An 18,721-nucleotide genomic window follows, 5' to 3' on the forward strand; every position below is an offset into this window, starting at 1 on the left:
CAGTTTACTCATTCTCCCAAGATTTTTTGAGTTCTTCTTTAACTGGAAGTGTCTCAGTTTACACCCTTAGTGAACAACAGGGGTCCGTTCTTCGTACGTGGATTACTCAGTTAGCTGGATTTGGATGTTGACGATTTGACACGATCCAAGATTGTTTCGTTCTTTAAAGCTGATCCGAGAGTTGTTGTCATGACAACAGTTCTGGTAGATCAAACCTGATCCGGAGCAGGTTCAATTTATATAAACAGGATTATATTGGCTCAGTTCAAGCAAAGATAATACAGAAAGTATGTTCCGAATTCTGATATTTTCTTACAATAGTAGTTATATACACTTGGGAAAATGGTAATTATTTTTAAACTATGTATATAGAGTTATAGTTATTAATAAAATAAATAAAGTTATACATATTTATAAAACTTATGCAATCTGCACCCTCGAAATGAAAGAATAAAGACTGCCACCTGGTGGTGCACAGAGAAAACTTATTGATATTAACTTTTTAGATCACTTTAGTACAAATTGTGTATAATAAAAATTGACAATATGTGACTTTTTTTTTTTTTTAAATAATACATTTATGCAGTCATAAACATGTTTTGACAGTTAATATGCCAGTGATGCTTCACAAAAGTTGCAGACGCCTTTACCAATATCAAAATGCTTTTGTAAACATCCGATTAAAAAAACGGCTACTGTGATAAAGAAAATATTTTCTAAATGTAGAACTAAATACACTGATTTGCATTGAAATACATGAATACTCTTGACACATGAAAGTGGAAAGTCTGCAGTTCACAACAAATGTGGAAGGTTATCGCGTGTCATATTTAACAAACCATTTACTGCTAATTTGATGTAATTTTGCTCACATGGATAATTGAATATTAATCAGATGATGTCATTACGCTGCTGTGCCGTCAGCCAATCGTTGCATTGCTGATCATGATTTCGAGGATCAATAGATCAGTCCTTCACAACACACGCAGCGATCTCAGATCAGTTCATCCAGACATTCTAATCTGATTCGTGAACTTGTTTGAAGAACCAAATTAGCCAGAGATCAGTTATAAAGATTAAAAGATCCGGGATCTGCCAAATAATCTTAGATCATTTAAGCGAGGTATGAAGAACGGACCCCAGTACACAATCTTTAGGTGTTGTTTTTATTTTATTTCTAAACGTCCTGTGCATTTCCACCCGCAGCACTGAGACTGAGAATGATTATGTGCTGTAGGCTCCATATTTCTGTTTTTGCATTGCACACTATACTGCCATTAAATATTACTGGTCTAGGCATTGTGCAGGATACTATTTTTAATGATTTTTCACTTGCTCTTAAATATACCCATGCCATTTGTCTGTTATTTTCTTTATGTGTGCAAAACTTCTATCCATACTCCAAACAAAGCACCAATAAGAAGCCACATTTTTATGATGTCATCACGTAGATTTCTTACAAAGCATTTCACAGTGTTTTAAAAAATACAAAAATATAAGACACTAAAGTATTTTATTACAAAATATTAGGCCATTTTCATAAACCCTATCAAATACAAATGACAAAATACTATTTTGTATTTGAAGTACACATTTTAAATACTTGCATCATAAATACTGCCCATCCCTGGTTAGAGATTAGAAACTTCTGCTATCATTTACTCTCTTTTAGCTTGTTCCAACCCTGTTTAGTTTCTTTCTTCTGTAAACACAAAAGAAGATACTTTAAACAATGTTGGAAAATCGTAATCATTGTCTTCCATAGTACTGTTTTACTACTACTATCCTGCAGACAAAATCTACACCACAGTCGTTGTACACAGGCACAGATAAAAAGCCAAACATACTCTAAGTGTCCCACCAGGAGGAGCTTCACTGAAGCGTGTTCATCCTCCATTACTCACATCATGCTTTTAACAGGCACAATCGTTCTCAATATTTCAGCGCGCAGGCATATATGTGTTAACACGGCTGTGTTGTAAACACTCAAACAGCCTTGTGCCTTCAAGCGTGTGCACTTAGAATCGATGGACACATTCAGCACAAACTTCCCCAGCGGGAAGAGCATCCGGATCTCCATCTCCATTTCTCCCGGAGGGTTTGGACCTGGCTGACCTCACTCTCAGAGACGAATCCTCTAACAGCATCTCCAGAGCCGTACAAGTGCTCCAAGCAACCACAGTAGCTTTCACATCACTGACTGAAAACTATTCAGCTCCTTTTGCACGAACAGCCTTAAAAAATTCAGCTCCATAAAAAAGTCCATCCCTGTGTGACAGTGTTTTTAAAATATGCAACTCATGCTGCATAGATGACATAAACATACTTGCTCAGTTCAAAACAAGATTAAAGACCCAACTATTCAGCAAAACACACACGCAATCTGTCAACGTTGGGATGTAAGAAATATGGGACAACAAATAGCTTCAAATGATAGAATACACAGCAAACATTAGAAAATATTGACAATAAAATAAAAGTTTTAGCCTATTAAAATCAATGGCCTATCCAGAAATTAAATAAAGCTATAAAATCTACTTCACTTTTATTGTATTTGCATATTGATTAAAGTTACCATAGATATTTAGTGAAGAGCAGCAAATGAATCTATTTCATTTGAATGTCTATTTGGGCACGCGCAAGTTTCAGAGTCAAAATACACACAAACACACAGGAGAAAGTGATGGTGTTTAACCTACATGGACATGTGTAGTCGAATTATTTGCCAAATTATTAAATGTTGGACTTTAACTGCAGTTTGGCTCTTTGATTCAGGGAATTCATTCATGCCCCTCGCGACAAACAAGATATTTGATTCGAGGATTTGCTCTAAGCGTGTATTTTTCATGCAATGTTTGATACCGCACGGCGAATGAGAGAAAAAAACCCTCTGCATTTCCCGGAAACTTAGATGCACACGGCAGGTAGCGTCAGAAAGCCGCGTGTGTTATACGAACAAACTGATTAAACAAAGAGCACTGGTCGCTCACTTACCAAATCTGTAGAGACAGGACAATCACCAGCAACTAGAGCCGCGTCTTTATGAAGAAAATACTACAAGCGAATCCGGATCTCAGCGTTTGCAGATGAGAACAGCACTCAGGTAAACAAATGTTCCTCCTTAGACACGTAAGTTATTGTTGTCGAGCGTCGCGTACACTGTAATCCACACGTGAGTCTGAGCTCTCACAGAGAGAAAATGAAAACAAAACTTAACTGTAGCAAACTATAAAAGCAACACTTCATGCTTGTTTTGCCAACACAACGTGGTGTGTCTGTCGTCTAAACACTGTGACGCTAATGAATATTAATGAAGTTGCACAATAGAGCGCGCTGATTGGTTTGAACCAAGCCTTACTCATGCATTAATGCATCACACTGTAAGACGTAATAAGACTCACTCTGGCTCAGACGCCCAGTCTGCACGCTGGAATACACGCTATTATGTCATGACCCTGACGCAGCTTCAAAAATTCGTTTCAAACCGAAAGTACGAATTTGCTTGAAATAACGCAAAAACAACCAATTTACACTTTTTAGTGAAATATAGGTGTCCTAATAGTGTTTTTAGCAGTGTGGGACACATATACGACTGTCAACAGCTCAAAAAATGTGTTTTGGTGTTTCGTGACCCTTTAAGAATGCGCAGATCTATAATGAAGCATTTGACTACTTTAGTAACTGTTTGTGCTCATTTAAGAGAAAATTAGTAGTGTTTAAAATAAAACACTCACAACAGAGCAAAGAAAAACCCTGAAAAAAACGAAAAGAAAAAAAACGAAAAAAATAAGCACTCTTCCGACGGTCCCTTACTGAGAGCTCCACTCAGCGTGAGCTCAACCGGATAAACGCAGATTGTGAGGGCTCAAACGGAGCAGTGCTCATAATGTCGAGCGAAAAAAAAAGAAAAAGACAGCTGTGAAACATAACCAGCTTTGTGTTTTTGTAGGAAACACACTTTAGATCTTTTTAGGGTAAGAGGTTTTTGAGTTATTGCCGTCAATCGTACTGGTTTTGATTCACCACAATGTAAATATAGCTGCAGCTATGTGACGTTGCACGACCCACCTTTGTTCACTGTGCGACCCACTAGTAGGTCGCGACCCACAGTTTGAAAACCCCTGGTATATGTATATGTATAGTACATGTATAGTTAGTATGGTTAGATTAAGCCCCGGTATGTTAGTTATGTATACTGTAGGTTTAAAATTGCTCTAGCTTCCATTGTTGTGTTCATATTTATGATTATGTTTATTCATGTATGTTACGTGCCAGCACGTATTGGTTATTTATGTTTGAATTATGTGTCTCATTGCATTTTTCTTTTTATCACTCCAGTTCACTTCCTTGTTTTTGCCTACTGCTGTTCCTGATTGGCTGGTTCACATCCACTTGATGCAACCAATCCTGACACTGCTTTATGCTGATTGGTTCCTCTGTGACAACTCGGTTCCAGTTTCAGCCAATCAGATTACTCCAGCTCACTAGATATTTTTTTGTCTGCCAGCAGTTTGGGAGTCTTTGTTGGCTCACCTTGTTACTGGTTTTTGTGCTTGTTTGCTTGCTCGCTTGATTGAACCTGTGTTTATATCCCCATTTTGTTAAGTTTTGTTGTGATATATTGTCCGTCTTATCCTTTATTTACACTGTGTTGTTATTTTGGTTTAGTCACTGTCTAATCTTACCTGTGTAATCATTCATTCCCTTTCCTCATGTTTCCCTACAGAGGTTTGGTAGAAAGACTGGTAGGCAAGTAGGTCACGTGACATACATTTCAACACATAGGAGTTTAACTGTCTAGAGATACACTAGGGAAGGGGGTGAGCGCCAACCCGTGTATTTTTGGTTAAGTGGATAGTTAGTGTAGTTTAGGTAAGACGTCTTGGACGTTGAAGATTTATTTTTCACATTTTTGTTTATTAGACTAGATTAGCGGGGATTTGATATCAGTAAGACTGTTTGGTTTTGATTGTTTCTTTGCTTTAGCGCCACCCATAGCCAGTCTTTCTAATTTATGTTTTGTTTTGGTTGTGATTTGTAAATATTGTAAATAGCTCACTCACTGCTTCACTTATCACCACTTGTAATAAATCACTTTATTTGCACAGCAATTCTTGTATGTGGTCATTACTTTGAGTACAATTTTCTTTGAGTTTTTGTTTGAACAAAATCCTTGATCAAGTGTGCAACCCCACTTCCCTAGACTGCCCAGGGGTTGTAACAATGTAACAAATTTATTTCACAATAAAAATCAACTCGAGTATAGTAGTTTATATAAATATCAATTTACAAAGCATACAATAACATTTAATTTAAATTATAATTCTGACAACTAGTTACAAAGCTACAAAAGCAATTAAAACATGTGATATGGCTTTAAGTGAGATGTACCTTTCCTACAAATTAGATTTCACCTTTCGTTATGTTACCAGCCAAAAGAAATAAAGCAAGCCTAATGCATATAAGCGTTTAATTTTCTGTGTAAGGATCCTTTTGTAGGTCTGTCAGTGAGCCGTGAAGGTGTAATTAATCAAGACCACTCACATGTTCCCGAAAGAGAGATTCATACATATTATTTAGCCTAATCTCCATGTCTAAGACGGTAATGGTAATTAAAACATTGCGGGGTTGATGTGAATGGTGCGCCGGCGTGCCAGCGAGCCCAGACTGTGTAGGAGGAGCAGCCCGAGGAACCGGTGGAGTTTCTGGCAGCGCAGCAAAAGAGCACATTTGTCTCTCACAGTCGCCAAGCGCCACTCCTCCAACACTTCAATGGACGGATTAAGTTTCTGCCTGTTTTTTTCCCTTTTGTCAGACTCATGATTCATTTAAAGAATCGATGAATAGAGGTTACCTTTGAAAGCCTGGAGCTCTTAGAGTACGACATGCGTGCTTTTACAGCGTCCTGGGCTACTTGAGAACTTTGCGGTGAGAAAACCAACACATAAAAGAAATCCACTACTGTATTTCAATGTGGATCTGCTGAAAAAGAGAGCACGTATATCTGGATAGAGACTGGAACTAGGGCTGGAAAAATAAGCAATACAGTATTCATTCATTTTCCTTCAGCTTAGTCCCTTTTTTCATCTGTGGTCGCGAAAGCAGAATGAAACGCCAACTTATCCATCATATGTTTTACAGAGTGCATGCCCTTCCAGCTGCAACCCAGTGCTGGGAAACATCCATACACACTGATTCACAAACATACAAACACTACGGCAAATTTTGTTTAATCACCTATAGCACGTCTTTGGACTGTGGGGGAAACCGGAGCAGTGTTGAGTATTGCGATAATGATTTTCCTACAGTATGATATCAAATTTTCCTTGAATTTTTTTATTATTATGTTTTAAATCATTTATTTATGTGGTGATATTAAAATAAACAGGTAAAATATTTATTTTTTTTCAGATCTAATTCATACTAAAAAAAAGTGTGTCAAGGTGAAAACATTTAGTCTTTAATACCTTAGCAGATATTCTGACTCTGATTGACTGTTTTCCGCCATTTGTGTTTATTTTAAGCTCTGGGTTCACCTTCGGGCCGGTCCAGCCAATAGCTGAACAGCAACTAGTGGGGCTAAACATGGTATGTGATTGGTCAAATTTGAATAAACAACCACTGCATAAAATACATGTAATTTATCACACATGTCTGCGAAACGATTGCATACTAATATTGCAATAAAGATATTCTTGCGATATATTGTGCAGCCCAACACCATTTTGAGTCTCCTGTGGCAGTACCATTGTACTGTGATAGCAATATTAAATCTATATAATTCCTTGTGGTACTTTAAGAATAACATTGATGTGCCATTATTAGGGATGTGATGAGATCTTGGCCTACACGATCTCGTGAGACTAAATAGCAAAAAGATTTCTCGTCGAGGTGAAAAGTTGTCTCGTAAGTGATGTTATGATGGAATTTAGCTTTGAAGATAGGAGGCAGGATCGGATTTGAACTGCACATTAAACGCTTTTCACACACCTGGCAACCCGGGCTGCCTTTGTTGCGTGTCAATCCTTTGCTTGGGTGGGTAAGTGTGACGTAACGGCTTTTTTCACCACAGTTCAAAAGTTGCCACGTCCAAAATCACAACTTAACCACAGCTCATAACATGCGATGAAATAGCACTTTAGATATACTTAGTCATAATCATCATAAACACAAATCAAATTAAGACATGTGGAGTATTCCTATTTTAGTTGCATTATTAAAGTGCAGTAAAGACATGTAAATGCTGTAATCAAACTATTAAAGTAATCTAGAACTTTTAGCCAGGGACAGGATAGTCCATACACACACGACTGTTTGACACTATTCTGTGCACCTATCGAGTACTATTAAATAGTACTAAATAATACTATTATAGAATAGTATTGCATGATTTTTGATGCATGTATTTTTATATGGTGCCATAGATATATACATTAGATGTCGCCTGGCCTATTGTTGTCTATTGGACGGAATGCGTCAACAGCGCCGCCATCTTGCTACAGGGTAGCGCTCCTTTGAAATGAATGCGGGACCAAGGTACAGTGGAGGACTGTGGCCATCCAAAGCCAGAGATATACACATATACACATATCTATGATCGGGAGTTTTCCTGGATGTTAGTATGTAATTTTTTTTTTCTAATTACGAAATTGATAATTTTACATCACTTTTCTACATTTATGGATCAGTGACCGATGGCATTCCTGACAAAAAGCTTGTGTTTGTGTGTACAGAAATGTACTATTCACCCTCCCTGTTAAATTTGATCTAATCATGTCCTGAAACACACCTCCTCTCCTGCTTTCACTTCTCATACTGACGGAGGGAGCGATTCGTTTGTGAATGAATCCCCCGAACGACTCTTTCACTAACGTTAGCCGACAATATAACAAGTTTCTGGCAGCGCAGCATCTCGTAGTCATATTTCTTTTGCATTGTTTGCTGATTTTATTCAACAAAACTAGCATAAGCCGAGTGTTTAGTGCGAGTTGGAGCTGCCTTGCCTTATGGTGAATGCAGTAAGTGACTGTTATCATCAATAACGTTACCTGATTAGCACAAAAGTTCAGAACATACAAAAACAGAAAAAAACGTAATACTAGCTATGAAATGTTCTGCCTTTGTGCTTTGTTTTCTTTGTTTGCTCGTTACTACACCCGTAGACAGCGCTAAAGTCCCGCATCTTCACGTAATAACACTGTCTTGTCTAGTGCAGTTGAATGACATTTGTCCTGGGAGCACTGTACCAATGTGGCGGCGCTATTGATGCATGCTCAGGGACCCTATGCGATATCTAGTGTATATATCTATGATATGGTGCAAATAACAGATTTTTATGAAATGATCTAAAATAAAAAGGTAAAGGAAAAATTAACAATTATTAATAACAAAATAAAATAAAAAGCATTTAGACTTTAAAAACGCCATAAATGACTGAAAACCGACAGAAATTTTTATTCTTGTTGGCTGTTGTCATTTTCAACTCTTGAGTCCTGACATTAGTATTTTTTTCAACTCTAAATTTACAGGGTTGTGCCCAAACTCAGTCCGGGAGAGCTGGTGTCCTCTATAGTTTAACTGAAACTTCCTTCAACACACCTGCCTGGAAGTTTTTATAGTATACCTAGAAAGAGCTTTATTAGCTGGTTCAGGTGTGTTTAATTGGGGTTAGAACTAAAACATGCAGGACACCGGCCCTTCAGGACCAAGTTTGGGCACAGACTGGAGAAATGTGTATAAAGATAGTAAAGTTCCCATCTGATTGGTCACCTTCGGATAAACAACCTATGCATGCAGCACAATCGTAATAAGATGTTTCTGCCTTATCGCCTACCCCTAATGGTAACACCACTATGCTTTTTTCCCCATCAACACAACAATACTGAATGATTTATATGACACATAATGTTACAAAATACTTATTTTACAAATTTGCAGTATCACAGTGCACACATCCACAAAAACAATGGTAGACGTATCATATTAGATGTCTAATGCAGTTGTTTGACCTGGACTCCTGACTGACAGTGTTTCTGGCAGATTTGGACATGGATGTAGTGAAATCAGATCCGAACAGGAAAACTCCCACATCCCCCCCTTCATTCACATAGCAGGTGGATTGAGCCGAGCAAACAGGCCTTGTGTATGAGTGGAAAATCCAGTTTGCCAACTCTACTGTGTGTTTGTGGAGAGCTGCGTTTCTCTCAGGATTAGAAAGTCAAAGGATTTGAGCCTTTCTAATGCATGAATTGGTCACCTTTTCCCTACTGGGCCTTTTGCGTGCCACGCTGAGTTCTGATTAGTTCTGAATGACTGCATTTCTGTGCAAACCACTTCCTAAATCTGTCATTAGACATTTATTTACTGCAAATGACTGATCAAGTGGCAGGTCTTATATTCAGTATAGAATATAAAGTCATGCTGCAGTGGAGAAAGAATGAATATTGTGTCCGACTCCCATGAGCTTGGAGGACTGCATCCATACATCTCTGCAATGACTCAAATCACTTATTAATAAAGTCATCTGGAATGACAAAGAAAGCACTCTTGCAGGACTCCCAGAGTTCATCAAGATTCTTTGAATTTATCTTCAATGCCTCCGCCATCTTACCCCAGACATGCTCAATATTGTTATATCTGTAATATAACAATATATATGTAATATCTGGTGACTGGGCTGGCCAATCCTGGAGCACCTTGACCTTCTTTGCTTTCAGGAACTTGGATGTGGAGGCTGAAGTATGAGAAGGAGCGCTATCCTGCTGGAGAATTTGCCCTCTCCTGTGGTTTGTAATGTATGGGCAGCACAAAAGTCTTGATACCTCAGGGTGTTGATGTTGCCATCCACTCTGCAGATCTCTCACACGCCCCCATACTGAATGTAACCCATGACATTTCCTTACCCAAACTTGACTAATTTCTGTGAGAATGTTGGGTCTACGCGGGTTCCATTAGGTCTTCTACAGTTTTTGTGATGATTGGGATGCAGATCAACAGATGATTTATCAGACAAATTGACCTTCTGCCACTTTCCTCAAATGATCAACTGGGATCGACAACTGGGATCGACAACAAGATTTTTGTCAGGTAGCGTATTGCATATCATTAACCAATTCGTCAAGACTCTCTCATTTGATTATTATTCGACCGGTAGACTGTAAAATGCTCTATATTTTACATTTATGTCACAGAGTTTGCGAAATTCTGTCGTACCGTGCTGTAAAAAGGGACGGAATAAAACAAGATGATTAGATGTTGATAAAGAGAGCGATTGCTCCAAATGTAAAATTTCAAGAGTTCACACTTGATGATTGATTATAAAGCTTGTTTGGCATGCTGTCCCGGGAGAGGGCCCATAAAATGAGCTCATAAAATCCTCGAGCCCAGGGCTCCTGCCCATTGCAGGGCGAGAGGGGAGTTTGAGCTCAGGAAGATCTCGAGAACTCCCCTGCTGTAGTTGGTAATGATCAGATAGTGATTGCTCTCAAGAGATAAATACTAACTAGGAGCATGTGCATGGTGCTGATTTCGATTAGTCAATTAACTTAAGCTGCAATTTTTGGACAGTGGGAGGAAACCGGGGGGCCCGGGGAAAACCCACGTGAGCATGGGGAGAACGTGTAAACTCCGCACAAAAACGTCGGCTGGCTTGGTAATGACTAGAACCAGTGACGTTCTTGCTGTGAGGCAACAGTGCAAACAACTGGGCCACCATGCCCCTATCTAGAAAAGGAGGAGGAGTAGGGGTGGAAGGGGGGATTCTTTAAAACGAAGATGACTGTGGTTTGAAACTTAGGGTATTTATAGAGGCTTAGGAGTCGTCTGATTGGTGAATCATAAATTGAATAATGCAGGGCCGGCAGAAATCAATCAGAGGCATGTGATCCTCTGGAAATAAATTTCACTTCAGTACAGAGAGGTCACATTTTGATCTTCGATTAGTCTCACACAATGACGTAATGCAATTTTGCAGGTCAGAGTTCACCAAGCTTGAACTTTCGATACATCAACATGGGAAATTTGTCGTGCGAGCTTGCGTTTCTGGTTTGCTGTACTCAAATGTGTATGAATGGAAGCATAAAGGGTAAAAGGTACAGCATGACCGCAGCTTAAGTGTGGATGCCGGTAAGTGAGCCTGTATGGCACATATCACGCATCTTAAGGTGTAAAGTGTGGACAGTGTATAGTTTTTCAAATAACAGTCTCACACCTTAGAAAATGGAAACATTCTGCCATCTTGCGTGTTTGGTATGCACTTGATTCAGCTTCTTTAACTAAAGCAACTATTCACACAGACGTTGTGTGTCAAGTTTGTAAGTGTGCTTTAGGAGCACATACTTGAAGTGTTGCCATGTCCATGAGCGATACTTATTTAGCAAATTTAGGCTTGTTGTTTGGGCTTGGCTCATTAAGCGATCTAGTTTATGAAGTTAATAATGTTGGCAAGTGCAGGTTGTGAAATTTTGGTTTGTGGATAATTTCCAAGATAAACCATTTGCATTTAAATGTATTATGGGTTTGTTCTTATTAGCCTTTTTTTGTTTTTTTTTGTTTTTTTTAAAGATCTGGCAACACAAAAGTGTCAAGATGTACTTAAGCTCCCAATAATGTCTTGAACCACACATACAGATTAAAGACAAAGGTCTGACAAGTTTAAATATATAATTAACACAGCTGTTTGCAGAGTTTTCATAAACGGGATTGTCATTATTGTGTGGCTGTCACAACTATAAATCACTGAAATCAGTCTGTACGGAACAGGATTTGACACTAAAAGATGAATTGAGAACCTAATTTAACTGCAGTGTGTATGCAGGTGGTTTCTTAAAGGAATATTTAACCCAAAACTAAACATTCTGTCATCATTTACTCACCCTTTCAAAGCTTTACAACACATTTCATTCTTCTGTTAAACACTAAAGAAGATATTTTGAAAAATGTTGGAAACATGTAACCACTCACTTCCATAGCATTTGTTTTTTTCCTACTATGGAAGTTAATGGTTACCGATTTCTAACATTCTTCAAATGATCTTTTGAAAGAAACACACAAAAAAAATGTTGGTATTTTCTTGATGATTTTTGGGTGCTCTGTCCCTTTAATGCCTGAATGAAAAATGCCAGTCTCATTCATAAAACTGCATAGAAACCTTCCTAAAAGTGAACGTAAGCCAGAATACATTTTTGTTTATTTATTGTTGATTATGGGTCATATCAGTTTAATTAAATATGCTTTCTTAGAGTTTACTTAGTGCTGGGCGCACTTTCCAATCAGATTAGTTTATTTATAGATCACAACTTTGGCATGAAAAGTGGAATATGCATATTTTCACCCCCGTTTTGTGTGTAGGACATGATTATAAATGAGTCTATGAATATAATTCCAGGCCTTTCATTCACATTAAGTTGTGTCAGGGTTTACACAGAAATTCGAGAGTGAAATTCAATACCTTTTAAGACCTTTTTAAAACACTTTCTATACATTTTGAAACCTCATTTCCACTTTAGGTTTTAACAGGTTACATTGGCAACATTTTAACTTACGGTATTCTCACTAAATACTGATTGTAATGAACTAATCCTGAACTAAAACATTCATGCTGAGTGAAAGCGAGCTCGACTATATGGTTGGCAGCAAACCACCCAGTTTGACATCGCTCAGGTCCTACTCTCATCATATAAATAAATCCACGCAAATTTCAGAATAAAGGCCTGCACTTAACACAAATTAAAAATTTAACTAAAAATTGGGCTCAAAAATTTAATACCTCGTCAGATGGCATTGGATTTTGGACAATTTAATTTACTACATTTTACAACACCGCAGATACCCTGTACAAAATTAAACACCTTGTAAAATAGCATTTAAAAATTTTAAATACTTTTTAAAATATAAAACCGATATAAACATCTAAAGCTTGCAGTTTGTCAATCAAATACTCTCTAGTATGCCCCACCCCCGTTAAGACTTGCTTTTTATTTGCTGTGCTTGAGCTCAAATTCACTTCACATCACAAGAGAGGGCAAATTCTTCAGCAGGATAGCGCTCCTCCTCATACTTCAGCCTCCACATCAAAGTTCCTGAAAGCAAAGAAGGTCAAGGTGCTCCAGGATTGGCCAGCCCAGTCACTAGACATGAACATTATTGAGCACGTCTGGCATAAGATGGAAGAGGCATTGAAGATGAATCCAAAGAGTCTTGATGAAATCTGGGAGTCTTTCTTTGCCATTCCAGATGACTTTATTAATCATTGCAGAGATGTATGGATGCAGTCCTCCAAGCTCATGCGAGTCAGACACAAAATGGTGTGGGATGTTTTTTTTTTCTGATTGGATGCATGAAAGTGGGCAATTTTTTTCAGAAAGATGTGGAAAAGTGTTTTTGGAGAGTTATTACAACCTAAAAGACTCCTCTTTCTCATCATTTCTGTTGGTTGTCAAAACTGGCAGCTGAAGGGGCGTGGTCAAGTATGTTAGCCACGCCCAATACCTTAGACAGACGTAATCCGACAATTTAACTGAAAACAAAAAGGAAGAGATTTCAATTTCAGATTTCAATTAAAGATTACAAGGGCAAACTATTTTTTTTTTCTTAATGACGTGTGCAGATGAATAGCACATCACAAAACTGGCAAATGTGAGCTAACAAAATAATTAAGATCAACAAAGTTAGTTTTGATTTCATGTGTACTTTAATGAAAGTGTCTTGGAGAACACAGACTCCATTCAGACACTAATATCCATCTCAGCCGACATAGTTCAAGTCTCAGGTTAACAAGCTCAGACTAACTGCTGTGCACTAGAGACTGAACTGCAGGAGTTATACTGCAAGTCCTTACATAACAGATTCTTCCCTCCAGCCCTGAACACTGTCAGATCCCGTCAGGACGTTTCCCGTCAGCGGTGACCCAGCATCAGTCTGTCTGCAGCTCCACAGTCCCTGCTGAAGATCAAGTGTTTCTGGCGGCAAATCAAAATCTCAGGGCTTAAAAGAGCAGTTGGAAATGTCACAGGCAAGTTGTGCAGAATTAATCAAGAAGGAGCTTCTGTATGCGAGCGATACAGCACATCATATTTACTGTCAGCTAGAGAAATTTCTGTTTATTTATAATGGAAAAACTGGCAAATAAAATACCACACGACGAAAATGAAGCCATATAGAGAGACCTGAGAATAACAAATTAGTTATAAATGTTTCAAACTGTCACAGTAAGGCGTAAGGGTAAGGCGACACGGTTGCTTATTGGTTAGTACCACTGCCGCTGGTTTGAGTCCCGACTAGGCCATTTCTGTGTGGAGTTATGTGTGTAACCCCATTGGTCTACGCCACCCAACCCGCTCAGAGCTGTTATCGAACCGCCGAACTTCTGCATGGGAGTCGATTGTTCTACCAAGGAGGATAAAGACCATGGCCTCTAGCGTTTGTCGCAAGAGCACCTGTAAAGGTCAGAGGATTGAGGTTTACCTACACAGCACTTACTAGCTGGCCTCCGTTACACTCACCCCCCTAAGCAGCACTCCCATCCGGGTCACGGCACCAGCGTAAACCTCACTCCCATCAAGGTCCTACACCACGTAACCCCCTCCGAGCCGGTATCGAGCCGGCAACCTTCCGCATGGGAGTCCGTTGCTCTAACAGGGAAGGTAAAGACCATAACCACTAGCATCTGTCGCTAGAGCACCTTTAGAGGTCAGAGAAGTGAGGTATACGTGCACAGCACTTACTAGCTGGCCTCCGTTACACTCACCCCCCTAAACCTCGCTCCCATCCGGGTCACGGCACCAATGTAACCCCGCCGGTTCTACACCACCCAACCTGCTCAGAGCTGGTATCGAACCGGCGACCTTCTGCATGGGAGTCAGCTGCTCTACCAAGGAGGCTAAAGACCATGGCCTCTATAGCGTCTGTCACAGCACTTACTAGCTGGCCTCCGTTACATGTGCATGTTCTCCCTGTGTTGGCTTGGGTTTTCTCCAGGTGCTCCTTTGTTACCGAGTGTCTTAACTGTTTTGTTTTTACAAATTTTGCATATTAAAACCAATAAACAAACAATTAAAAATACATAATTTGTAAACAAAAATGTTTTGAAACACATTTACTTCAACCTAAATTACTGAATAAATGTATTTCTTAAAAATAATAATAATAAAATACTTCAACCAACAGTGACAGATTTAACATTTTTGTATTATAATTTGCAAGAATTCACAATACATGCTTTCAGAATGCTGTGTAACTACAACATGTCATGCAATGTACTCAAGAATTGATTATTTATTCATGAATAATTCAGATAGACATAGAATTAAAAACTGTAGTATAGGGATTAGAGATATTTCTGACCACTCCGGGGTATATCTAACCTTATATTTAGATAACCAGCAAAAAGAGACACTCTGGAGACTTAACACAGCAATTTTGAATGATAAAACTATACAGAAACAAATTCAGACTGAGTTTGATCTATATATCCAAAGCAATGACAATGGAGAAGTGTCTCCGAGTACCTTATGGGATGCTGCGAAGGCAGTAATTCGTGGTAAAATTATTTCCCTCACTGCTTATCGTAAAAGAGAAAAACAGAAAAAATTATTAAACCTCCAAAAGGAAATAAAAAATCTGGAAACAAAACATATTAAACAAAAAGACCCACAAATATTGATAAGATTAAATAAAATTAAACAAGACCTAAATAAAATATATGATGAAGAAATAGAAAAACAATGTAAATTCGCTAAACAAAGATATTATGAGATAGGACCTAAAGCAATGAAATTATTATCCTGGAGGATACGAAAACAACAGTCTAAAAACACAATCTATAAAATAAGGAATCCTAAAACTCAAAAGGTGTGTACTGAGTTAAAAGACATTCAGAAATCTTTTGAACTATATTACAAAGACTTATACACCCAACCAACTAGAGCAGAAACTGGGATTATAAAGAGTTTTTTGGATTCACTAGACCTACCGTCAATAGGGGAACAACAGAATAAAGCATTGTTAACTGAAATAACTATAGAAGAATTGGATAGTGCTATATCAAAACTGAAAGCAAATAAAACACCAGGAACTGATGGATATCCATCAGAGATGTATAAAACATTCAAACCTCAAATAACACCCATGCTCCTCAAATGCTTTAATTATGTACTAAGAGGTGGAGAAATTCCACAATCTTGGCAGGAAGCTGTGATTTCAATTATTCCAAAGCAGGGAAAGGATAAGAATGAATGTAGCTCATACAGACCAATTTCTGTCTTAAATGTGGACTACAAGCTATTTGCTTCTATATTATCTAAGAGACTGGAGGTTGTCATTTCTGAATTAGTAGATTTAGACCAAACTGGTTTTATACAAAACAGACAGACGCAGGATAACTTAAGGAGAACATTACAAATAATGAGTCATATTACAACAGAAAATATAAGTGCAATGTTGTTAAGCCTAGATGCTGAAAAAGCATTTGATTCTGTTGGATGGGATTACTTGTATCAGGTTCTGGCAAGATTTGGCTTTAACAATAAATTTATTGAATGCATTAAAGGGCTATATCTATCACCAAAAGCTAAAATAAAAATTAATGGCCATCTGTCCAAAACTATTTACTTGGAAAGAGGGACACGCCAGGGCTGCCCTTTAAGTCCTACTTTATTTGCATTGTTTATCGAACCCCTGGCCCAAGCAATAAGAGAAGAGCCAGAAATAAAAGGGATCGTAATTAAAAAAGAGGAACATAAGATCTGTATGTATGCAGACGATGTTCTCCTGTTTTTGGCAAATCCTAAATCTAGTATTCCTAAATTAATGTCCCTCCTAAACACAATTAACTTCTATTCTGGATATAAGATAAATATTCAAAAAACGCAAACTCTTACTTACAATTTTAGACCAAATTTAGAAATGAAAAAACAATATAATTTTAAATGGAATTCTATTTCACTAAAATATTTGGGAATAAACTTAACAAAAGACTTGTCAACACTTTTTGACAGTAACTACGGCCCCATTTATAAAGAGATAAAATCTGATATTGCAAAATGGACTCTCCTACCATTAGACATGAGCAGCCGGATAGAAGCAATTAAAATGAACGTGGTTCCACGGTTACTTTATCTTTTTCAATCAATGCCTCTGGAAATACCCCAAAAACAATTTAATGAATGGGATAGGATGATCTCAAGGTTTATCTGGAATAGTAGAAGACCTAGGATAAAGTTCAAGACACTGCAATTGAGAAAAGAAAATGGTGGAAGAGCCCTTCCATGTCTTCAGGACTATTTTTTTGCTGCACAATTAAAACCTTTACTATGTTGGTGTATACAAAGCTATGAGTCTAAATGGAAAACACTAGAAACTACACAAATAGATCAACCTTTACAATCCTTACTTGGTAATAAAAATCAAGCAGAAAAGTACTACAGTAGATTGAGTACTTGGACCGTGTTTTCTTTGAAGTTATGGTTTAGAATACTGAAGAAATTACAATTAGAAAAGCATAATGGGATATTAAGTTGGATAGCATTCGACCCGGACTTTCAACCGTGTACACTAGATAAGAGATTTAAACAGTGGGTTTGGAGAGGAATCACATCATTCAGTTCGGTGACCTCTAATGGACACTTTATGAGTTATCAGACCTTATCAGATACATTTGGCCTGGACAAGCAGGACTTTTACAGATACTTGCAAGTTAGAGATTACTTTAATAAAAAAATTAAAAATAAAATTAAGGATGATTCTAATTTGATCACAGTATTTGCGGACGCATACATAAAAGAAGAAAACAGAATGCTGTGTAACTTTCAAGCAACCTGGTTTTGTGCGGCGGATATAAAGAGACATTGATTGAGTGCTTATAAATGAGGACACAAAACAAGAAGTGAATCGTCCATGCGAGTGACACGGCAACACGCTGGCCGCTCTGAACGGCTGAATAAATTGTGGCGTGCGGGGGCACAGGGAGAAGAAAACACACCCCGTCTCTCCTAGAACAACAACAAAGATAAACTCCTTCTGCAGTCACCAATTGGCTCTGGACGGCCCTTCACTTTCACACAGGCGTGAAAGACTCGAGGACCTTGAATGGGAAAATTGGCCAAACGAAGAGTTATTTCCTTCATCTGAGATGTGGAAGAAAAACAGACGACAGAAAGGACAGCTCGCTCCCACACTCCTTCATTCATCCAGCCCTGAATCGAGATCACTTTTCGTCCTGAACACGTCTTTTATGCGTTTGCATGGCATTTTTAACAAACGTACCATGGTAACCCTGATGCAGGATCAGACTCTAAATAAAGCTGAGGGCTTTTGACAACTCTTCATCCTCAGGGGTCAAAGGTCAGAGTGAGAGGCCGCCTTCTGGGAACACTAAAAAGTTGTCCTATTGTGAACATACAATTACGGTTTGTTACCACAATTTCGTGTTAACCCAGTTAAGGAAGACGGACAGAACTGGAGAAGCTGATTTGAGTCCCTCGCAAAATAATAATAAAAAAGAGCAGTTCTGTAGGAACTACAGGGGTCTAACAGAAAAAACAACAGGCCATTACAATTATTTCAATCTGAATGCACAATAATATGTATACAAAATTAGGAGGATTTCACACAGGGCGTACTCTTGTGTTGAAAAAGAGCAGGGGTGGGGCAGAAGACATGCTGCTTTTCCAAGCTGAACTACATTTTATTGAATATTCTCTGATGAAAACATTATGCTAGCAGT

The 18,721-nt window shown here is 38.2% G+C and overlaps 1 protein-coding gene and 1 long non-coding RNA gene across 11 annotated transcripts in view; both read right to left on the minus strand.

Annotated features, from left to right (window-relative positions):
• Positions 1 to 18,721, minus strand: part of fzd3b (frizzled class receptor 3b) — a 73,624-nt gene that overhangs the window by 30,308 nt on the left and 24,595 nt on the right.
• On the minus strand, positions 4,910 to 18,587 carry LOC141378519 (uncharacterized). The gene is made up of 2 exons (XR_012393236.1): positions 13,299 to 18,587; positions 4,910 to 9,472 (listed from the first exon to the last, which is right to left on the minus strand). It is a non-coding gene; the product is annotated as an uncharacterized lncRNA (long non-coding RNA).

The sequence above is a fragment of the Danio rerio genome, chromosome 17, assembly GCF_049306965.1.
Source record: "Danio rerio strain Tuebingen ecotype United States chromosome 17, GRCz12tu, whole genome shotgun sequence".
Lineage (NCBI taxonomy): Eukaryota > Metazoa > Chordata > Actinopteri > Cypriniformes > Danionidae > Danio > Danio rerio.